This window comes from Sminthopsis crassicaudata, chromosome 1, assembly GCF_048593235.1.
Source record: "Sminthopsis crassicaudata isolate SCR6 chromosome 1, ASM4859323v1, whole genome shotgun sequence".
NCBI lineage: Eukaryota > Metazoa > Chordata > Mammalia > Dasyuromorphia > Dasyuridae > Sminthopsis > Sminthopsis crassicaudata.
The window spans coordinates 734,968,855-734,993,992 of NC_133617.1; the positions used below are offsets into that span (position 1 = coordinate 734,968,855).

The window sequence follows — 25,138 nt, forward strand, 5'->3', positions numbered from 1 at the left end:
TGTTCATTCTTTGTCTTTCTATTAACAGTGCTTAGCACAGAGCCTGGTTAAGCATTTAATAAATGCTTGTTGACTGATTGCCTAGCATCCACTTTGGTGCGCCATGCTGCTGCTTCATATAGGGTCTGAGACTAGACTTAAGATGCAAGGATCTCCCAAATGAGAGATGTCCCCTCATCTAGGTTGACCCTTTCTCTGTATTTCTGTCATGGGGGAGAGTTCTAGGAGCTCTAGATGGCTAAGGACTTGCTAAGAGTCAGAACCATTCTGTGTCAGAGGCAGGATTTGAGTCCAAGTCTTCAAGACTCTAAAACTCTCTTTCTGCCATTTCATTATAGCTGTTCTTCAAGACTCTCAAAAAGATGTACACTAAATGGTGCACATTGTGAATTGCATAGGTCGGTCTGAAACTTTTCCCAACAAGATCTAGTAGAGTCCACTTTTCCTGCTGTATAGAAATAAAAAAGCTTCAGTCTTATGGTTGTCTTCTAATTTAATTGCTAAAGAGTTTTCTCCTGCCTGGAGATTGACCATTGGTTGTCTTAATTTAGAATTTTGAGTTTTCTTCCCCAGTTTAATATCTTTAAGGTTTATCAATTGTTCAATGGAGCTGAGCTATTTGTAGTTTACCGAAGGCAGACCCATTGAAAGAGAATGAGAGCCGAAGCGACGATGGAATTTGTTACATCAGAGCTTTAAATGAGAAAGTATATTTCTCCCACGAGTGAAAGAAACCCAAATAACTTAGAAATGACAAGTGATTATACCAGACGTGCTGTGACTTTGAATTTATTTTTAGTTATTTGTTATTTGGGGTTTAACAGTAGAGGGAAGAATATTTGACAGGCTCAATTATCCCCTTCTCAACCTCCAAACTCCACTCTCCCTCAACCTGACCCCATCCACTCACCACTGATAATTGGCAGACTTCTACCTTGCTTTAGGACTGGTCCACGTTGTGCATGGGGCCCTGGGAAGAATATTATTCCACACTTAGGTTCACTCCATAGAGAAACATCAGAGTTGGCATTGAATGTCCGATTGGGGAAATTCAAAATGAGTCATTCCCTTCTCCTTCATGCTTAAATGGTTAGGTATATATGCAGTTATTCAAATTCTCCTGCAGCGGGGCTGGATTCACCATTTTTTCTGCAAGGCAATCAAAATTAATATGGATCTGTTTAAGTTTTCAGAAAAATGGTGCCTCCTTCTCAATGATTAATCTGGACTGGGAGTTTTTCTTTTCTTTTTTTTTTCCCCCAAAATCTCTTCCCTCTAAATCCTTCCATTTAACAGGTATTTTATTAAGTACCCACTGTGTACAATGAGAATCAGTGTGACATGTTTGATGGAGAACTTCATTTGTAGTCAGGAAGACCTAGATTCAAGCCCTGCTCGTGACACATGCTGGCTGCACGAATCTAGTGAAATCATTTAATTTCTCAGGCTTCTGGGCTTCTCCCAAAGGCTGATTATTCAGTCTCCCAAGTTGTAAGACGCTGAACTGGAGCTATCAGTGGTTCTCTGTGCCCTATTTTATCAGAACAACTCTCCCCAGTGGCTATGCCAAATCAAAATGACAGCTCATGTTATCTATCATTATATAAGCATTTATTAAGCACCTGCTGTGTATGTATATACCAGGCATCGAGCTGCAGCCTGTGGATAGAAAAAAGAACAAAAATGTAGTCATTGCTCTCAAGGAGGACATAGTCTAAATAACAGAGTGCTTCCCTCATGGCAATCCTATGAAGTACTCAGGATAATTGTTATTACACCCATTTTACAGATAAGAAAATGGAACTCAGAAAGTTGGCTGTGTCTCGCCCTCATGCTGAGTACAGTAATATGCATCATAGGTCCTTTTTTATGGTGTTTGAAGATTTGGAAAAGTGCCTCTCTACCACAAATCTTTGAGGGAGGCAGGATGAGTGTTATCCTGCCCAATTTTCAGGGGAGAAAATTGAGGGTCAGAGAGGAGATGGGTTAGAGATGTGATTATTTAAACTCCAGTCTGTGCTGACTCCCAAATCTAACTCCTTTAGAATAATACCTTATTTCCATAGTGTTTCCTTGGCTCCCCTCTGTTTCCCAGACTTCAGGGGGCTTGGGGAGGGGGACATAACAAAACAGAAAACCATTTTTACTTATATGCATCTTTTGTGAATTTTGGGCAAAGTGGTGGTTTTTGTTTTTTGTTTGTTTTTTTAATTCCCTCTCCCTCCTCCACCGCTTGTGGACAGGGTAAATGTTTTCTTTCATTCTCCCTTGATTGTTGCTTCCAGATTACAGCAGTATGATGCTCTTGTCTATAGAAATACAGGTGTGTACATAGCTCTCTCTGTGCACTTCAAATAGGATCATTTGATCAATGAACAAGTATTAAGCCCCTTCCAGGTGTCAAGAACTCTGCTAGGAGCAGAGTCCCCAAAGATGCCAAGATAAGCAGGTCATTTCAATGGGTTGATCTGCAGAAGGAGTTGGAGCAGAGAGTAGCAGCCCAGGATACCTTCCTTCCACCCGATTCCCTTCGATGAGCCCGTCTGGAGCTCTGTGCATTGTGCACATCTTGGCTAATGTGGAGGAGAGGCTCTGACCCCTCTCCCGTTTGCCAGATTTGCACCCACCTAACGCTAAAGCAAGAAGCTCATCATTTAAAGTTGCCCAGGCAACGCCAGATACTGATTTCATCAAAAGGAGAAGAGGTCACGGTGGTGGGGGGGTGGAACCCAGCGATGGGAGGCTCTTTTAATATGATACAGACTCAGGTTTGCTAAAATCTGATTTCCTATTCGGAGAAACATTTCTGTGCCATGAGCTGATTTCAGTGGAATTGGACAGAAGTCCCCAAGCTACTTTCTGCACTCTAATCAGTCATCAGATAGTCATACTGAGGAAACTGGATATCATTGACATTACCAAACTGGGTATCTAGGTTATCTCTGTGGGAAGAAAAGCCTAAGAGGGGAAAATAACAATCTCTACCCCATTGAGATGTATACCCCACTCTCTTTTCATAGCAGTTTGGTGTTTAAATCTGAAAGGGATGTAATAGATCATTTGGTCCATTTCTTTCATTTTGTAAATAAGAAAATTGAGATCTAGAGAGGCTATCCACCAAGCCTGGGATTCTTGCTCTCTTTGTAGCTAACTGACCTCCCTGGCTCCCTTTTAAGTCCCAATTAAAATTCCACCTCCTATAGGGAAGCCTTTCCTAACCCTTCTTAACTCCAATGCTTTCCCTTTGATAATGACTTCCTATTTACCCTACATGTAACTGGTTTCTTGAAGGCCTCTTTTTGTACCCCAAGCACTTGGCACAATGCCTGGTACATAGTAGGTGCTTAATAATTGTTTATTGAATCAAATTGAATAAGTACATAGAGGACCCATGTTTTGACTCTTAAGTCTTTGAATCCAGTAGACTGCAAGTTCTTTAAAGAAAAGTATTTTTTCTTATTTTGTTTCAAGAATCATGAGAGTGAAAATCTACAGGTAAAAGGGATCTCAGAAGCTATCTAGTCTGACTTTTTTTTTTTGAGAAGGAAACCGGGGTCCAGATTTACCCAAGTCACATTGCTAGTGAGCATCAGAAATAGGATTTGAATCCAGATGCCATTATTACCTAATCCAATGCTGCCTCTTGCACCATCTGTGGCTCCCTTATGACAGAATACAAAGTGTGTACCTGATAGACTCCCTTGAAGTAGCAGCTGTCAGTGAATGAGGTAAAGGAACCAAACACTGGCTGAATCTGGCAATTTGAAGCTTCTCTAGGATTGCCCATGATCTGGCCAACCATCACTCAACCTCTTAGACACCAAGAAGCTGATCCTGATCTGGGGAGAAGGGGCACTTGAATTCCTTCACTTTATTTGGTGAGTAAGGACACCTACGGAAAACTAAAAGAGCATTCAGTTCTTTTGACATGTCTCTAGTTGTGCTATTGTATTGGCAAGTTGCTAAATTACAGGCTTTCATTTTTGTTGTTTCTTTGATTCAACTTGGGGGAGATCGCTTTACAATTAAAAAAAAAAGAAGTAAATAAATCTTTGTTCCATCCATCACCTGATTTCCATTAATCACTCCTCCATCTCTCCTGCCTTCTCACCCACATCTCTTCCTTTGGGTTTATTACACCCACAATATCCTTAGTTACATTATGGTTAATGTGATGAGAGATACTGCCTAGGAAATCAGGTGGCTTATGAGCTTTCAGTGGGGCCTTAAATGCATTTCCATCTTTTATGAAAAACCTATCCCCTTTGGACCTGAGAAATGTTTATACCCTGCTTCCTTTTGTTTAGAAGCAGCCTGTACACAGATGTTCACAAAGGCCTGAAGGAGAGTCATCAAAATAGGCATGCCTCTGAACAGCTTGGTAAATGGTTTTTAAAAACCTTTAGTTCTTTCTCGCCCCCTCCCACCCCCAATTTATCCATTCATTCTGAAAAACCCATATTGATTTTAACCACATCAGCCAATATCACACCTTGGCCATTTTATTACTCACCTGTTTCATTTTATTCTATGTCTATTGGCTAGAAGTATAATTATGTAGATCCAGTATATTTATATTATGTACATGTACATATACATACATGCTATACATGTTTGTATAGTTATACTCAACTATTTATTATATATATATATACATATATAGTATATATATAGTATATATATGTATATATATGTGTGTGTGTATATATATATTATATATATATATATATATATATAATATATATGTATGTATATATCCTTTTGGGAAATATCTTCAGTTCCTTTCAAATCCATAATTCATTGTTCATCAAGCTAAGAGTAAATCAAATTCTATTTTCCCTAATGCTTGTTGTTTTCCAGCATAGGTTACCACTACTAGTAGAGGGCACTATAACTAGCAGGGACTACTTATTCGTGGAGTTTTCAGGAAGGGATCTTGTTCAGGTTTAAGATTGGACTGGCTGGCCTCTGAACTCCCTTTCAATCTTATAAGTGAATGAAGCTCTTTCCTTGATTTCTGATTTTAATGATTTGTCTTAATTCCTTTTCACAGTGTGCTTGAGTTTTCCACCAAAACATAAATCCCTCAGCTGTCCCTAGTTCCAGGAGGCGTGGTTGTCCTTCAAAAAAATAGAATTCAAGTAAACCCAAACACCTTCTAATGTTTTTGGAGCCATGCCTAAGAGTGCTTAGATGTAATTACTTGTTGGTTCCTGAAATGTAATTAATTAGATAAAAAGGAGATCAAGTATAATCCAAAAGGATAGAAGAGATTTTCTAAAGATGGAGCACCTTTAGGGATTCTGTAAATGACAAAGCCATGACCATAAGCTCCTAGGGAGGCTCAGAGTCATTCTGTTCCCTTCTGGTCGCAATCCTGACGAAGTTAAGAACTCATGACTTAATGTATGGCAAGATCAACCAGTGAGGGTTAGGAAATTGAGTAGAATTTTATTTTTAAAGGAGTCTTATAAAAGTTTTCTTAATTCAACGGCTTTAGACACCAGAAGCTGGCTGCCTTTGGCTGTTATTGTGAATGCAACTTCCAGCGGGTGTCATTTAGGGAGACTTTGGATTCTTTATCAAGCATTTCTTCTGACATCCCTTGTCTATTGTTACGGCTAAATTAAATTTCGCTCTGACAGCTGACCACCAAGTCAGACTTCCAGGGACCATTTTGTCCATGAGTCGTCGTGACATGGGGAAAGCGTGTTATCTATGAACATCATCTTTTAGAGATCTTCCTTACAAATATCCTTCAGCAGGCTTCAAGATGGGAGAAAAGAGGATTTTTTTCCCAATTCTCTCAAAGATTTTTTTTCTGAGAACAGTGAATGCTACAAACATCCATCTTTCTTGATTAGGGTGGATTTTGAGATTCTCATCTATGGCAGCATGACTTTGCTGTGCTCTGAACTCTTCACAAGAGCTCTCCTCTCCCCTCCTCCCCCAGCTTTTCCTTCTTCCATCAAGGAACAAAGAAAGAATAGCTGTACTTACTAGAAACAAAATATAGAATGTTCTTCCCAACAGTATTTAGTCTCCTTGGAGGTGAGAATGGTTTTTCTATTGTCTTTGTATTTCCATGGGCCAGCACCACTGCTTTGTATACATTATGTGTTAAATAAATATGTGCTTTTTGAATTGAATCTGTAAAATGAAATGCACATCAAAAAATTTGTCTCATTATCTGTACTTGTTTATTCTTGGTTGCTAATTCCTTCTTTGCCTTATACCATATTATTTTCTCTTTATTTTATATATTATATTTTATATTATTATATAGATATGTATTGTTTTCCTACAACAAAAAAGCTCTTTCAAAGCAAGACCTATTTTCATTTTGTCTATATATCTCCAGTGGCTGACCCATAATAGGTGCTTAATTTTGTTGATTGATTGACACTTCCTCTGATCCATAGTTGTTAGTCTCCCTAATCTATACGATTTAAAGGCAATTTGAAAGGAGAAAATTCCTTTCCTCTTCTTTCTGACAAAACTTTTAAGCCTTATACTACTAAATCTTGAAGTTTACCAATCCAACTCAGTCCAATCCAGTCCAATGCAGTAAGCATTTGCTTAGTAATTGCTATTTTGTAAAATATGTTATGGGGGAAATCAAAGATGGAAGAAAAAGTAATCTCTGCCCACACGGAGCTTTTGACCTTGGATAGTTACATTTCATTATTTTTGCTCTTTGGAACTGTTGCTTTGTTGGGTTTTTAATAGATTTCATTAATTTGTATTTTTAATAGATTTCCAGTATTTCCCATTATATTTCTCTCATTCTCAAAGAGTGCATCTTATATAACAAAGAATCAAAAAGAGGGAGAAAAAAAGTCCCTGTTGCTATGATGTTTAACACCTCTTCATCTCAGATGTCTTCCTCTCAACATCTTTCCATCTTCCTGCATGGTAACCTAGATGGTTACCCTTTTGAGAGCTGAGGCTGTCTCCTTTCATACCCTTGAACTTATAGAATCACACAATGGGTGACTTAGAAAGGACCTCAGTCACTAACCATACATGAAAGGCATCACTAACTGAATTGCTGTGTTCCTTAATCTCACCATCTTTCCAGTCTTTCCATACCATTATCTTTCTTCTTCTTTTAAAGTTCTATATCTATTTCTATATCTATGTATATTCTAATACACACACACACACACTTATCTATCATCTATCTGTCAATCTATGTTTATCTCTTCCCCCCGAACTATATTCCATTTCTGCTGTCTGTATCCCTTAGTCTAGGGCCTCATTGCTTTAGCCTTCTAGTCTCCAAATCATCCTGTCTCCATTCTGCAGGAGTTTGGGGCCTAATTTGTAGTCTTCCTTACCATGGCAACCCCTGCCCTGGTATTTTGGGATTTTATTGTTGATATACATGCTCACTGGTGCAGCCTCTAGTTACTCAGCCTCTTTGAGCCCAGTATCCTAAATCTTTATTTTACCATGTACACTCTCAGGAGTTCTCATGCTTTGATCACATCATCATCCACTATTTAGCCACTGTTGTGATTTTTAACACAAACTTCTTTCCTGGATCATAATCTTTTTTACTGATATGTTTCTGTCTGCTTCCCTATTGCCAAATAGGAAATATCCTTTGTCTTCAAGGTGATTTCTTTTGACAGATGAGCAAACTGAGGCCCAGAAAGAGTAAGGGATATGCCCAAGTCCTTACAACAAGGCAGTGATTTACATGGGAATTGAGGCCAGGCCCACAGCTATTCTAAAACCCCTTTTCTGGCCCATTCCCTTTATATCCTTGACCTCTAATTAACAATATAATCTTTCCTACCTTTGAATCCATCTCCTGCTTTACTTCACCATTTACTCGGTACCATTTTATTTCTGGCATTTCATCCACCCTGTCTCTGAACAGGTGACTTCAGATTCTGTTACACTATGGAAGCTTAGACCATTAGAAAGATTGTTGACTCTTGGGTAGAGGAACTGGGTTCAAATTCAACCTCTTACATTTAATACCTATGTGACTTTTGGCAAGTCATTTAAACTCTCTAGACCTCCATGGGTGTCACCTTGACCATCTTCTTCCATGATCTTACCTCTGAGCTAATGTCATTGAAGGATAACTTGGGTCTGACAACGGGGCTCATTAAGAGCTCTAGCTCTATCCAAGGGGTTCTCAAACTACAGCCCGTGGGCCAGATGCGGCCACTGAGGACGTTTATGCGGCCCGTCGGGTTATGGCAAATGGGCTGAGGGGCGGAGACAGAGTGTGAGCTTTTGTTTTTACTATAGTCCAGCCCTCCAACAGTCTGAGGGACAGTGAACTGACCCCCTATTTAAAAAGTTTGAGGAGCACTTCCTGTGACCCCTTCCATATGGGTATTCCCTTTAGTGATACAGATTGTAATGCCCTCCCAATACTCCCACAACACTCCTTATTCTATGTGAATTATCCACCAGTATCCACCACCTCTCCTGAAATTACATGGATTCCACTTGGGCAATGTCTGCCTCTCCCTCCTTCCCTCCCTGTCTCAGTCTCTCCCCCTCTCTCCATCTCTCTATCTCCATCTCTCAGGTACTATATTTCTCTCTTTCCACTCATCTCTGTCTCTGTCTCTGTCTCTCTCCCTCTTTTTGCTCTTTATTCTTCATGCTCTCTAATAGGATCTCCTCCTCCTCCTATCTTCTCTCTAAAAGACACCCCTTATGCTATCTTTATTTAGTTCTTCCCACTTCACAGGTTGTAACCTACATCTCTTCCTCATCCTTTTCTGCTCCATTATCTTTTATGACTAGGGAATCTTATTCTGGGGACTCTTCAATAATGTGAATGAATGAATTTTTAAAAATATATTAATTCATTTTATGATGTACTAGACATTGTGCTAAGTGATGCAGAAATAAATATTTTTAAAAATGGGTAGTCCCTCAAAGAATTTATATTCTAATGGGGAAAGACACCATATTATAGGGGAGTGATGACCACGAAGACATATTTTGGTCTGGAGAGTAGCTGATGAGATAGCCTGCTAGTCAGCCGGTCAGGATAAGAGCAACTGTTGCTGTATTTTCCCACAACTTTTCATCCCATTCTGCCCTATTTGATGCTTTCATTAACCCTTAGCCACTGGGTGAAGCCTTTCAACTCCACCTCTAATTACTCTTTATATCTTCCTCCCGTCTCTCAGTAGATGACCTTACATACATATTGAGGTAGTTTAGTAGATTGTATCTTATTAGTTTTATATATTATATTAATGTATTGGAACAAGCATTAACTTTAAAGTTAGAGGATCTAGGTTCAGATCATGCCTCAGATATACTGCCTCTGAGACCTTGGTCAAGTTCCATAAGCCCTCTGTCTTTCAGTTTTTCTATCTGAAATAAAGTAAATAAATAAAATAAATAAGCAAAATAAGAGGGTTGGACTATAGAATCAGAGAGATTTAAGGAGAGAAGGGGCCTTAAAGGTCATTAACCTAAACTTCACTTTACAAATGAAAAAACTGGTGCTTAGAATTGTTAGGTAATCTGGCTAAAGACATGGTGTGGTAGTAAGAGACTGGGCTGGGATTTGAACCAGTCCTGACAGTTGAAACAAGGCCTCTTGGTTCCAGTCTGTCCTTTCTCCTGTATCATGCAACTTCTAGACTATATGGCCTCCGCCTTTAGTTCTTGATCTGTGGTCCCAATCCTTGAGGATTAGATAGTTTTCTCTCTTGTTAAACAAAATCCCATCCCAATGTGGCTCTCTTCAACAATTACATGATTCAGACCAGTTCCAATGATCTTGTGATGAAGAGAGCCATCTACACCCAGAGAGAGGACTGTGGGAACTGGGTGTGGTTCACAATATTGCATTTCCACTCTGTTGTTTGCTTCCATTTTATTTTGCTTCTTTTTTTACTGGTTTGATTTGATTTTTCTTGTGCAGCATGATAATTGTATAAATATGTATGCATACATTAGATTTAACATATATTTCTATCATGTTTGATATATATTGGACTACTTGTCATCTCGGGGAAGGCCTGAGGGAAAGGGGGTGGGAATTGAAACACAGGTTTTTCAAGGGCTAATGTTGAAGAATTGTTCATGCACATTTTTTGAAAAATAAAAAGCTTTAATAAAAAAAATCTAATCCCTTCCTATCTTCTCTTGGGGAAGGTGGGGAATGGGAACTGACTATTTTCCTTTCACTCATTTCAGAGTCTCCCTCCATTGGTATTCTTTGCTGCCAGCAACATGTCCAATTCTCCATCCCCCCAACTTGATCCAGCTCTCCTTCTTAACCTCTTATTCTATACCATCCTTTCCTTCTATTCCCAAACTTCTGGAAAGAGTCTTCTCTCCTTGCCTCCATTTTCTCACCACCCACTCACACTTCAGTCCATTGCATTCTGGCTTCCAACTCCTCCATTCTATTGAAACTGTTGTCTCCAAGGTTACCAATGATTTCTTAACTGCACAAAATCGAAAGGTATTTTTTCAGTACACCCCCTCTCTTACCCCCTATACACCTTTTTTTTTCTTTCTTCCAGTTTGTGATACTACTGACCATTGCTGCCAGTCTTTTTCTACCTTTGGTACAGGTGATCACACCATACTCTTTGGATCTCCTCCTAGTTATCTCTATATTATTTCTCAACCTCCTTTTTGGGATGATAACCCAAGTGTGGGGGTGTGTCATATAAAGTCCTGGACTATCTTCTCTTCCCTCTCTGTGGTTAAGTGGTTTGTCCCAATAAGTCTGATGATTTTCTTTACATAAATGACTTCAAAGATAATTCAGCCATTATAAATCAGAGGCTTCAGTCTGTATCTCTCAAAACTTGCTGGTTCTCTTTACCTGGATGTTCTGTGGGTACCACACACTCAACATAGGATTATAGAATTAGAAGATACCTTAAAAGCCATTGAGGCTGACTGCCTCATTTTACAGATTAAGAAACTGAAACACAGAGAGTTATGTCTAAAATGGGATTTGGACCATGTTTTACTGATTCCAAGTACAACATTGATTCCCCTATTAAATACTACCTTTTAAACAAGGGAAATTTTAAGCAAAAGGAAACCATCCCTAGTTATGTTTAAACCATTAACATTTTGGTTAATAGATAAATCTATTAACAAATTGTGCCACAGAGATGTGTTTAGTAGTCATTTTCTTTTCCTCCCAGCCTCCTCTCCTTCCAGCATTCTTAATTCCTGGTAGACTTGGTACCTAGGCTTATAACTTGAGTCATCCTGGATTCCTCCCTATCCTGCACCCCAACATATCAATCAATTGTTAGGTTTGATTGAAACTTGCCCTAAAGTATCATTGGCATCCAGCCCCATGAGGTATTTAAATGCTATGTCATTTGGTGCATATAAGTTCAGTGTGGTACTAATTCATGGTCTATCACACCTTTCAGAAAAAAATATAATTTTGTTGTTTATCTTTTTAAAAATTATTTTTACTGTTGCCTTTTCTGAAATTGTGATTGTCACTCATGACTTTTTTCAGCTGATACATAACCACTTTTGTTTGTGCCAATCTCTTATTTTTAACTCTCTATGAATCTTTATTATTCAAGTGGCTTCCATGTAAACAGTATATTGTTAGAATCCATTTTCTTATCCCTTCTGTTATAATTTTCTGTTTTATAGATGACTTCATTCTATTGAAAGTCACAGTATTTTTGATAATTGTGCTTTCCTCTATCCTCTTCTCTTATTATTTGCTTTTTTGTTTACAGCTGTTTCTTTTTATTTTTTTTAAACACAGAAATGTTCTCTTTTCTTTTTCAGGTTCAGATTTTCTCTTTCTTCTCCCTTTTCTTCTACCCATAATGAAAGAAAGAAAAATAATACTTTTTATAAACATGAATAGTCATGCAAAACAAATTTCTGTATTAGCCAGGTTTAAAAAAAAAAAAGCAAGAAAAAGGAAAAAGCATACTTCAGTCTGTATTCTGGATAGCATATTTTATCATGAGTACTTTAGAATTGTGGGAGTTCACTGGATTGATTAGAGTTTTTAAGTCTCTCAAGGTGGATTATCTTTACAATATTGCTATTATCGAGTATATTGTTCCCCTGGTCCTTCTTGCTTTCTTTTGCATTAGTTCATACAGGTCTTCCCAAGGTTTTTCTGAAATAATTCTCATCATTTCTTACAAAAACACTTTATCATATCCTATACCTTAATTTATCCATCCATTCTCTAATATATGGGTAACTACTTAATTTCCAATTTTTTAATTACCACTAACAGAACTACTTTTATAGGTAAGTATTCTTTTTCTCTTTCTTTGGTCTCTTTAAGATATGCCTAATGGTGGCATTTTGAGACTAAAAACAGTTCAATAGCTTTTTGGGTAGTTCCAAAGTGCTTTGCAAAATGATTTAACTAGTTCACTATTGAACCTGTTTTTAATGTCCCTTCTATCATGTATCATTTTCATTTTTTTTCCATCTTAGCCAATGTGATGAGATGGGTGTGAGGTCATAGCTCAGAATTATTCTGATTTTTATTTGTCTAATTATTAGTGATTCAGGGCTTTTTTTCCAAATGGCTATCAATAGCTTTGGGTTCATTCTCTGAAGACTTCCTGCTCATGTCCTTTGACCGTTTATCAGTTGAGAAATGATTCTTTTAGATTGGACTTGGTTCCACATTTATTCTGGAAATGAAGTCTTCAGAGGAAAATAAAAATAAGCAAAAAAAAACTTGCCACAAAGAATCCCCTCTCCAGTTTCCTGCTTTTCTCTTAATTTTAAATGCATTTGTTTTTGTTGGGGGGAAAATACTTTATGTAATTAAAATTATCCATTTTTTCTTCCTAAAATCTATTGAGATAATGGGAATTTTGTTGTTTTTGTTTTATGCACACACACACACACACATACATATATATATACACATATATGTATATATATATATATATATATATATATATATATATATATATATATATATATATATATATATATACACATACATACATACACACACACACATATACAAAGTGTGCTTATAGTTTCCTTAATATTGAACTAACCCTGTAATCCTGGCTTAAGTGCAGCCTGGCCATATGATACATTATAAGCCCTTTGCTAGTATTTTATTTGAAATTTTTGCATAAATATTTCTTAGGGAAATTAATTTACATATGATTTAGGCATTATTACGATATTCATGTTGTAGAAATTTGGATGGAATCATTCTTTATATTTTTCCCCAAAACAATTTATGTGTATTGAAATTCCTTATAATGTTTGGCAAATTTTATTTTTAAATCTACTTGGTCCTAAAATTTTTAATTCTTAGGGAATTCTTTTATGGTTTATTTATTTTTGTTTTCTAAGATAGGATTATTTGAGTATTGTATTTTCTTTTCTGATAATCTGGGCAATTTATATGTTTGTAAATATCTTTCCATTTCATTTAAGTCCCCAGTTTTATTCTCATTCAGTTGGACAAAATAGATCCTAACAATTGCTTTTATTTCTCCTTCATTAGCTATGGTTTTATCTTTTTTTGATGCTGTTAATTTTGTTATCATCTTTAAAAAATAAAAAAATAAGTGGTTTTTCTATTTTATTGGATTCTTTTTAAAAACAGCTTCCAGTGTTCAATGACTACTTTCAATTTTCTTAATCTCTTCTTTGATATTTATAATATTCCTGAATGTTGGTGTTTAATTGATGTTTTTCTAGTTGTTTTTCAGTTGCATGCTAATTCATTGATTTGTTTATTCTTTTTTGGATACATCTAGAGATACAAATTTTCCCCTTAAGTTCTACTTTAGTTGTATTACATAATTTTTTTGTATATCCTCTCATTGGAATCATCTTTAATGAAATTATTGGTTGTTTCTATGATTTTTTTAACTTGCCCATTCTTTGAGGTTAGTTATTTAGTTTTCAAGTAATTTTTAATCTGTGCTTCAGAGGCTCTTCATTAAATATTGTGGTCAGAAAAAATTGTAATTAACATTTCTTTTTTTGTGCCTTTGTAAGGTTTTTATTTTTTAGTACATGGCTAATTTTTGTGAAGGTGAGATATACAGATGAGCAATTCATATATATTCCTTTCTACTTCCATTCAATATTCTCCAGAAGTCTATAATATCTAAATCTTCTAAAATTCTTTTTATTTTTGTAAGTTTTTTCTTGTTTATTTTATGGTTAGCTTTATCTAGGTCAGATGGAAACAAATTGAGGTCTTACATTAATATAGTTTGTGATACAATCCTTGCTAGATCTCATCCCAATGATTGAGGACCTTTCTATCTGATCATGGCTTGAAGAAATGACTTAGTGTGATTTTTTAAAAATTTGGTTTTCATACAATAACTCTTATCTGTTTTGTTTTTTAAATTTATGGAGGAAATATGGTAGGGAGCTGAGAAATATTTCATAGCTCCATTTTGTTTCTGCCTCTCCTATGTCAATACTATTAATTTTAAAATAGAAATTATGTATCAAATAATAAAAAAGGAAAAATAATTATAACTTTAACTCTATAAGAAATAAAAGCTGGAAAAATCTAAATTTCTTAGCTCTTCATTATGGCTGGGTTAAACATTCCCACTAAAGTGAATAGTGTCTAGGGACAGAGGAAGCACATACTTACAGAAATCCAACAAAATTGAACAGGATTAAGGACACACATCTATAATGGGGACACTCACAGTTCTATTCTACAGACCTTGATGTTCCTGGCTCCTTCAGAAACAATCTTCACTCGCAAAACAACTTCTCTTTTTCCTGCTTGTTCCTCTACTGGAGAAAAGCCATCCTCTTCTGCTCTTGATCTAATAAAACGGTGAGAAGTGCTTTTAGCTTTCAGCCACTCTTAATACAAAGCCAAGCAAGTACTACTTTCTTTTGGGGAAAAAATGTTCACTGATGGCAAGCAGATCCCTTACAATGTAAAACTGCAAAACTCTTAGTGTATGTTCTTTGGGGGATGTAGATAAGTCTAGCCAACTTAATAATTAAAAATACTCTCCTTTCTCCATTTGTTTTCTAGCTAAGTAAAGTGATATACAACTTCTTCTCCAAGAAGTACAGTTGACAGTAACACACATCTGTTCAGTCTTGCCCAACTCTTGTTGATCTCATTTGGAGTTTTCTTGGTGAAGATATAAGAGTAATTTGCCATTTTCCTTTCAGCTCATTTTTCTGATGAGGAAACTGAGACAAGATTTCCTCAGATTTACATAGCTAGTAAGTGTCCAAAATCAAATTTGTATTCACATCCTTCAAACTCCAAGGCCAGTACTCTATCCATTTGTCCACACAGCTGCTCCAGTGAAACAGATGCCAAAACATATCTGTCCCTTTATTTCTCCCTCTCCAACCAACAATGACAGTACAGAGCATCCAGGAATCCCTAAGAGTTTTCTTGTAGGCTATATATAATTAACTCTAGATAGCAGCAAGCTCAAAAAACCCTACATACATTAATTTTCAGGTTTCTTACAGAAAACATAGAAGAATAATTCTCTCGGCTGACCTCACCTTTTCCAACCAATTCTTAAATAAAGACTGCTTTTCCAATCAGCAGGCTCCCAGTATAGCAGCTGAAACACCTGCTTGTCATCAATCAGTGATGTCAGCTGGAAGCATCTTCTCTCTTTGCTTTCTAGGTCTTTTGTCCCCAGTTTCTGATGATGCTTCTTTTGCTCACCTTAATCCCTTGCTTTTTCTTCTCTTTAGCTTTTCTGAAAGATTCTTCTCAAACTTGAAGTGCCTCATATCGGTGCTTCTTTGTGAGCAATGTTTCATCTCAAAATATATATTATCTCCTCTTTAGAATGGAAGCTTCTCAAGGACTGGGACTATTTTGGGATCCCTAGACCTTAACCCAGTTTCTGGTACATGTAAATATTTAGCAAATATTTGCTTAATGATTAATGATGTGATATCAACCCTTATCATTCTCTCATAGTATCCAAACAATTATCTAATTTCTCAGTTATGATCTTCAAATTCTAGAAGCATTATGTACAATTGAGCTGATGAGCCACCACGCTCCACATATATCGTTACCTAGATCTTTGCTGAGGCGCTTTAAATAGGGCATTCTCAGATTCATCTCTAGGTCAGTTTTCTGATCATCAGAACAGTCCCAGTCCTATCTCTTCTCAATATTTTATCTCTCCAATGAGCATATGAAAGGCTGCCTTTTTTTAAGTCAATCTGATGAGTTTTCTGTACACAAATGCTGTTTTTATGCCCCTTCCAGCTTCCGACTATTCATTTTGCCAAAAGAGTAGTTCTTTACATCATCCTCTTCCCCCTTCTTTCTACCTTAGGAACATTTAGTCTTCTGACAATGAAAAATTCAAGGTAAGAAAGGACTGTACAAATAGCATATAATCTATCCCCCCTAAGACAATTTTTAAATGTAATCAACATAATTTACAATAAATCAATTCAAAATCAAATTTTCTTCTTTCAATTACTGTATACACACAATTATAGAGTGCATAAGCAACGAAATATATCACTCATGTTTAATAATCCCTGTATATGCAAATACAGCAATAATACATGTTTACCACGGAATATGTGAAACTCATTATATACATAGCAACTCTTTACAAACAGGGACAATAAACATTTCAGTAATGACTTTGAAAAGTGTAAACCAAAGCAAAAGGCAGCTAGTCACCAGACTACACATATGCCATCCCAGAGTTTTGTTTGGCTGGGACAATAATTACCTCTCCTGATTTACTTGGTGCATTGTTATTCAGGTTTAATCATTAGCTTAATAGTTCTTATACACATGCTGAGATTCTGAATTTCTAGATGTTTGTCCATACAATGGTAATTCTCAAATCATGGGAGGATTAAACCCTTGATCTCAGTCCTCTGTGAGTGTACTCTATTCTCTCTCTACCGCTGGGATATTAGGGTAAGATGGGGCTGCTTTTGGGTTTAATTTTCCCTTGTTGTTTGAATTGGTATTCCTCTTTAAATGAGATACCTGTGGTGGAGCTATCCAGATATTTGGAGAGTTAGCAACACCCACTGAAAAAATCATCCTTTGAAATGGAGTCCTCCTCGGTTTTATGCCCCAAAGCAATCTGCTTTTTAAAAATTAGTTCTATTGATTAAAATCCATCAATACACATAACCCTAGGCAGACATTAAACAATACAGTGTTCATTGGATCATGGAGCTGAAGCTGAAAGGAGCTGAAGCTGAAAGGAACCTCAGGGACTATCTAATTCAATGTCCCCATTTTCCAGATGAGAATCTAATCCAATGTCCTCTTTTTACACATGAAAAAATTGAGGACTAGTGAGAGTGAGTGAATGGCTCAACATCACAGAGAAGTGAATCGTCCCTCACAAATCCACAGTCTTTGATTCTAGAACCAGGGTTTTTTCCACTGTCTCCTGATACTCAGAAATTGTTGAGAACTAGATAAGGAGTATCTAAATGAAATTAGGTTTAATTGAGGTCTAGTGGCAGGTTCGGGGTACAGGGAGTCAAATAGAGCTTCCCTGCAACCCCTTTGGATTTGGCGCAAAGATACAGAGTTAAATGAGGTCTAGTAGCGGGGTAAGAGTCCCCTGTAAAGGAATTTACAGACCCGAAAACCTAGATTGATAAAAGAGGTTTATTGTGGGGTTTGGAAGTAAAGTTTAGTTAGTAAAGTTGAGGGTAGAGATAAAAGGGCACTGGAACCGCATGTCCAGTGGGCAGAAATCCTTGACATGACCGGCGTCAGGATAACATGTTTGGGATCTCTGCAAAGAGTGGATTCCAGTTTGGCCATTTTTATAATCTGAAAGGGCTCATGGTGGAGTCACAGGTTGGTTTCTGGCTTGAGTTCCAGCCAGGGTTAGAATTTGCTAGGTGGGGGTTGGGAAACCTGAGCAGATCATTAGAATGGGGGCTGGGAGAGCCCGGATATCTCCCATTGGAATTCAAAAGGGTGCTTTTGACCAGGATTTGTGAATCAAAGGCCCTAGCTTCTTCAGCCATGGGGGGTTGAGAATCAGAAAGGAATCTTAAAGGGATCACAACCCACATCAAAATGAATGAAAGGAAGCTCAATCATCATTCTTTCAAGAGATGCTTATTGCTGGGGCTAAGGGAACAAAGATTGTAGCAATCCCTATATACAAATCATTTATATTTTGTTTGACAAGACAAGTACACATAAAAATACATAGAGTTTAAATACAAAGTTAATCATATAAATATTGCAAAGTAGTTTAATATAAACTAGTGTTAGAGGGAGGCAGAAGTGTCATGATAAATATTTAACAACCAGCCTTTCTTGGAATATCTTTCAGTATCCCTGGTTGCACGATGGACTCTTAAGTTTCAGATCTCCATTGGTTGACAAAGTTTCCTCATTGGGGCACTCCATACGCCGTAGATAGCAAACATCCAGATTTCTTCCCCTAACAAAAGGAAGTGTGGGGGGAGGGGGAGGTCTCTCACACAATTATTGTTTTTTAAAAAGCAACTTAAAAACTTGAAATTTCTACCTAAGTTTCTATTATTTGTGTCATAATAGAACAATAGGCTTGGAGTCCTATTAGCTGTGTGACTATGAACAAATTACTTCATGTCTCTGAATCTATATCCTCCATAAAATGGGGGTAATTATAATAGCACCTACCTCACAGGATTGTTGTGGATTTCAGATGAAAAGATGTACAAGCTCTTTGCATACTTTCTTTAAAGCATCGTAAAAATGCCGTGGGTGATAAATATAGTTGGCATTTATAGAGTACTTTAAGATAGGAAAAGTGCTTTACACATATTGCTTCATCAATCAGCCTTATGAAGTAGATTCTATTATTCCCATTTTATAGTTGAAGAATTATTCCTATTTTGAAGGCCGAGGTCCAGAGTGGTTAAGGGACTGCTCCACGTACACACAGTGAAGTCTTTTGGCTCCACATCTGGCGTTCAACCTTTTGTACCAGGCTGCCTGTTAGGGATGATGATGATGGTGAATACCGTTTCCTACTTTTGAGTGAGCTTTAAAGCCTAAGGCAGAATTAAGGATAAGAATAGGTAAAATGTTAAATGGCATTATCAGAACATGGAATTAATTTACTTAGGAGATTAACTGCCGATTTTATGCCAAAAAAATAAAATAGTCAAAAATTAGTTTTATTATTGTAGTAATTATTATTTAACATTTGCTAAGCGCCCACGGTATGTTAGGCCTTTTGCACGATATCACAGTGCTCCATGGAAGCAACTGAACTTTCAATTGGATTTAATTAATCTTTAAAGTTAATTGCCAATATGGGCAGCATTTCTTATGTGAATAAAATTGGAGTGTGAGAAAAGATAATGTCTTTCCCTCATAAAGCTGTCCACATTAGATTTATACTGTATTGGTTGGGAGGTGGGCCCTGTTCACACTTGACTTTGAAGCTCTCATTAGTGACAGAGTAAACCCAGTGCTTTGTCCTCCCGTTATTAGACTCTACTGGACAGCACATCCCACTGTCTCTATTGAAGAAGCATCAAAAGGCTTCTTTTAGTTTGATGTTTATTTTCCCAGCCCAGTCCCCCATCCCCCTTTTAATCATTTAGTTGTAAATACCATTTTTCTCTTCCTGTGGTTTGCGATGACATATCCTGGATGTTCTGGGGTTGCCTGAGAATGAGAACATGACTCTGAAAGTGCAAAGGGGAGTGACCTCTAAAAATGGCAGCAGGGGATGGGAGGAGATTTCAGAGCCCAGAAGCCCATCTGTCACTTCTCCTTCCTTTTCTCCTCATGATTTGTCCTTTCCTCAGTCCTTCAATTCATCAGTAGGAATTTATGGTCCTCCTACTATGTGTCAGGCCATCCCTTATAATTCTAGACCCTTCCCTCTATTGATTATTTTTATTTATCGTCTCTGGAACTTATTTATACACAGTTTGCATGCTGTCTCCCCGATTCAGTTAGTTTAGGTCAAGGATTGTCTTTTTTTTGTCTTTCTTCCAAACCCTAGTGTTTAACAGTATCTGACACATAGTAGGCACTTAATTAATGCTTGATTAATTGCATTGAGCAGTGGGACACAAAGACTCTAGGAGCTTAGACTGCACTAAAAAAGAAAAAGCAGCATCCCATCCAACAAGAATTTACTAAATATCTACTTCATGTACTAGGTACTGGGGGATACTGAGGCAAAAATGAAGGGTGAGGGGTGAGGAACAATATTCAATTCATTTAACAAGGTAGCCTACTTCCCAGAATACAAAGAAAAAAAAATCAATATAGCATCGAACTCAAGGAATTTACATCTTATTTTGGGATGGGAAGAGGGAGCACACAGATAATAATTACAAAGTGATCACTGTGTGAAATGATTAACCAGAATTCTAGGGGACAAGTGAGGAATAATATTACCCACCTCTGATAGAGGGGCGATAAACCCAAGCTGCAGACTGAGATGTGCATTTTTGCCGTACAGCCAATGTTGGGATTTGTTTTGCTCAAGATAATATTTGTTAAAATGTTTTTTTGATTCTTTCCTTTTCATTTTCCACTGAAAGGAAGTGAGAAATAAAATTATTATTTAAAAAATTAGGCTAAAAATAAAGAAAAAAAGGAAAGAGAAGAAAAACACTACTGATGATGGGGACAATGAGGAAAGGACTCTTATAGCAGGTAGTATTTAAGCTGATCCTCGAAGCAGGAAGTAAGGTGCCCAAGAGGCAGAAATAAGAAGGGAAAGCTTTTCAGTTATGGGGGGGCAGACTATACAAAGGTATGAATGTTTCATCCAGACAATAGCAACTTAGCCAGTTTGCTGGAACACAACAATGCATGAGACAGAGTATTACAGAGTCAACCCTTAAAGCCCTAACCTTGGAAAATGTCTAGTAAATATTTAATTCAGTTGATATTTGGGAAGAGTTTACCATCACACAGCATGGATTGGGGGAACACAAAGTCCTCAAGTAAGTTCCTACCTTATGAGGGAAGTATACAATGCCCCCCAAAATAGTGAATGCTAAATACATCTAGAGACAAATTAATTGAACTCAGTAAACATTTTTGATATCTCCTGTAGTCAGGGGAGCCCTGTGTGTAGCCCAATTCAGGCTCCACTTTACCCATGAAGCCTTCCTTAGGCTTCCAAGTTCAAAGCAACTGCTGATGTCCTCCCCTTTTCAAGTTCAATTTTCAAGTTGGATCTCTCACCGTAATTACTGGTATATTTGTCCATTCCATTATCAGCAGACTATGTATATATTTTATTCAGGCTCAAAGATAGTCCCTTGCACACATATTAAATGTCTGTCTAGTTGTTTAATTTATTGTTTGAGGATCAGATTTTCAAAAACCAGATTTTCTAGAACTGTGAACTAGAAGCTCATTCACATGGCTAATTTTCATTTAATAGCTTCTATTTTTTTAGTTCTTTAAACAAGAGCTACTTTCCTATAGGAACAGTAAACAGATCTGGTTGTAAATGAATATGAAAGCTTAATGACTTTGCTGAGGAAAAAAAGAATACCAAAATTTTGTTTGATAGCTTTTTTCTGTCCGTGAATCTGATACTGTACATAAGCCCTTTAGTTGGAAAGGTATACACAGAAGATATGAAATTTCAACAGCGTGAGAAAGTCCCACACTCTCTTTATTATTGAAGAAGGTAGTTCATCTGGGATTTAGTAGATTAAGTCCTCTGGAGATGCTCATGGCACATCAAGGTTAAGTGACTTACTTGCTCAGTGTCACCACAAGCTAGGATCCAGGATTTCAGATGGTGTTCTGAAGGATATCACTCCAACTGGTCTAATCCCCTCATTTTACAGGAGAGAAAACTAAAGTCAAAATGGGTTATGTAACATGATCAAGGGCATATGGGTAGGAGTATGTGAGGCAAGATTTGAATCCAGGTCCTTGGACCCCAGAGTCAGGGTTCTATTGTCAGAGACAAAAATCAAACCTGAGTTCTGATTCCAACCCTAATACACTCTCCCCCCTGCTGCCACCCTAGGTCTAATAATCAAATAATGAATAATATATGAAATATAATGCATATATAGAATTTAATAAAATATTATTAAATAATACAAAATAATAAAATAATGAGTGAATATTGGGTTTTATGCTTCAGAAGATTAAGTCATGTGTCACAATGACACCCTTCATCTTGCAAACAGATATGGAGACGCCTTCGAGTCTTGGATAATGGGGGATAGAACTAATTCATCAGTTCTCTATAGATTTCCAGTAATCTGTTATTAATGCTTGTATTGAAGTAAATATAACTTAAGATGACAGATGTAAAAATCATTGCATTTCTGTCCCAACAAAGCAGTGAGGTATGAAAAATGGTTGGAGATGGCAAAATGCAGCCTTTTGCTAAATCTAATGACAGGGCCTAACTTGGTGATGAAAACACGTTATTGTGAATGTCAGTGCACAGAGAATTGTTTAGACAGGCTAGAAAGATGATTACTAAAGAAGCATCAAAAGCAATAAAATACAGAACAACAATCTTCCATAGGTCTAGTTATAATTCAAACCCGTTATCATTTTGGTGGTATCATCTTACTTAGAGACTTGCATTTACTATGACAGATGATTTTTAAGTACGGTGACAGTAGAAAAAGAAGCATTGTTTGATATTAACGTATTAAATATACAATACCGATAATTCAATATTTTATATCCTCAAATGAAAGCTATCTGCTATGTATTTTTAACTTGTGACAGTGGATAAATTTGTAAAACTTTTCTAATATGGTTTGTATCCGTTGCCACCACAACTTCCAAATGAAACCCAAAGGAACTATGTTTTCTTTAGGAAGTGAGAACTCCTGGAATGGGAACTCATTCTACCTTTGAAGATTACAAACCATCTTTGACTTAATAGAGAAGAGTTAGGAAAGTTTTCATTTTTCAGGGATCTTGCCCAATTATCATTTTAGAGCTAGAATGGGATGTCATTGAATCCAATATGCAGATGAGAAAAAAGAGGCTCATCAGGGAGGTTCTCTGACTTACTATACAGCCTTAAGGCCCAGAAGCAGAATTCAACCCTTGTCTTTCTGACTGGAGTGCTAAGAATTGGAATCATAGATTTGTAAACACTCTGAGGGGATATACTCAAAAAAGAATTCCCATGATGCAGTATCAGAGAGAGGGAGGCATTGTCCCTTGTCTGACATGAGTAGCAGCATGTGAAAATATCCTTTATTTCAGCTTTAAAACAGGCAATTACATCTCAAGGTTAAGTTGAGCTCAGGGAGCTCCCATTCAGGTGAAGGAGACAATATGTACAAATGTATATGTGTCGTGTAAGTGGGAAGTAAAAATACGTTAGACAAACTAGAGAAAAATTCAATTCCTCTTTCCAAATTTCCTTCTGAAAAGATGAATGAGTTGGAGAAATCATAGTGTAAATGACCATTCTTGATTGGCTTCTGACTTGATGTGTTAACAAAAGCTTCAGTTTTGTTAAATTTCTACCAGATAACTCCAAGTGAAGAGAGCAAATAGAGTTGTGTTCATTTATTTAAAGCTGCAGTCAATTTTCCTCAAGTCAAATCAATTTTTAAAAAAGAAATTTTCTTTCTCCATCAAATGGTATATTTCCTCTGTGGATTTTTCACATTAGCCCTTATTTATGCTCTTATCCTTAAGAAGTGGATTTTAGCCCCATTTGTTGGTAATGGGCCATTATACAAATCTTGAGTGTCACCTTGAGTCTATTTCCAACAAACTAAACAGAGCTTGTGTTCATAAAATTGTTGGAATTTTACCTAATTGTAGAACATGGGTGTTTACCATCTTCAGCTAGTTTGTTGGAGACGGCGGAGCAATTTTCATGGTAGAGAAACCGACAGCCTTAATACCATCATTCTTTGTTCAGTTTGGATCGTTTTGGGTTTTTTTCCTTTTTGAAACTTGTGGTTGACTTTATAATGTAGCTTTTCTTAGAATAATTTTCCCACCTTGACTTATGAGCAGGTCTAGAACCACTCCCACTCTCCCCTTATGCTTTTCTCCTTTCATATCTTTTCTTTTCCCTTTCTTTTCTCTCTTCTCACAATGTCTGAAGTGGAAGATGAAGAGGATAGGTTATAGTCTGGACTATAGGAAAAAGAAGGGGAATTCTCGACCCTTTGGTTTTGAATTTCTGGGAATTTCTTCTTAGCTCTTTTTAAGCTTTCTTCCAGTTTCATCATTCAACGAAAACTGCTCCAGAATTACTAACAATCTCTTACTTGCCAGCTCTAATGGCCTTTTCTCAATCCTCATCTATCTTTTCTGCAGCCTTTGACACTGTCGATCACTCTTTCCTCCTTGATCCTCCCTTCTCTCTGGTTTTGGGGGACTCACCTTTTTTTCTCTGTGTCTGTATCTATTTTTCTGATTGTCTATTTCTATCTCTCTGATTCTCTCTCTTTCTCTCTATCTCTTTGACTATCTCTGCCTTTGCCTCTTTGTCTCCATGTGTCTCTCTGTGTCTTTATCTTTCTATCTGTTTCTATCTTGTCTGTTTCTCTTTTTATTTCTCCTCTCCCTCTCTCTGTCTCTCTCTGTTTCTCTGTCTCTGCCTTTCTCTTTCTCTCTCTGTCTCTCCCTCTCTCATATTTCTTCTCCCACCTCTCTGCCCGCTCCTTATCCGTCTCCTTTGCTGGAACCTTCTCCCAATCATTCCCTCTAACCATGGGTGTTTGTCCAGGGTCTTCTCTTCCCCCTCTGTACTTCACTTGGTGATGGATTTAATTACCATCTCTATCTATGCACTTGATTCTCAGATCCACTCTTCCTGCCCCAATTTCTCTATTGAAATGTACTCATATAACTGTCTGTGACCATCTAAAACTCAATGTTCCATAGATACCTTAAATTTAACAAGTACAAAACTGAACCTATTATCTTTCCCCCATTCCCTTTATTTTCCATATTACTCCTGGGGACCCTACCATCCTCCCAGGTACCCACACTCCCGCTATGGTGTTCTACTTGATTCCTCCCTCATCATCTCTCACTGCCATGTAAAATTTGTTGCCAACATTTCTTGAATGTTCTCCCTTCTCTCCTCTGACACGTCCGTCACCCTGATGCAGACCTTTACCACCTCCCACCTGGACTGTTGTAGTAGCATCTGGTGGCTCTCCTTGCTCCAAGTCCTTTCCCATTCCCATCTGTCCTCCACTCAGC

The 25,138-nt window shown here is 37.2% G+C and overlaps 1 protein-coding gene across 8 annotated transcripts in view; it reads left to right on the forward strand.

Annotated features, from left to right (window-relative positions):
• FHIT (fragile histidine triad diadenosine triphosphatase) overlaps positions 1–25,138 on the forward strand; it is a 1,538,293-nt gene that overhangs the window by 255,287 nt on the left and 1,257,868 nt on the right. The window contains exon 1 of one of the 8 annotated variants that reach the window (XM_074284235.1): positions 3,738–3,878. The exons of 6 other annotated variants lie outside the window; for them this stretch is intronic. The gene's annotated coding sequence lies outside the window, so the exon portion shown is untranslated. Of the gene's footprint in view, positions 1–3,737; positions 3,879–10,417; positions 10,460–25,138 lie in introns of those variants that run through there. One more of the 8 variants, XM_074284236.1, reaches the window with a different exon arrangement.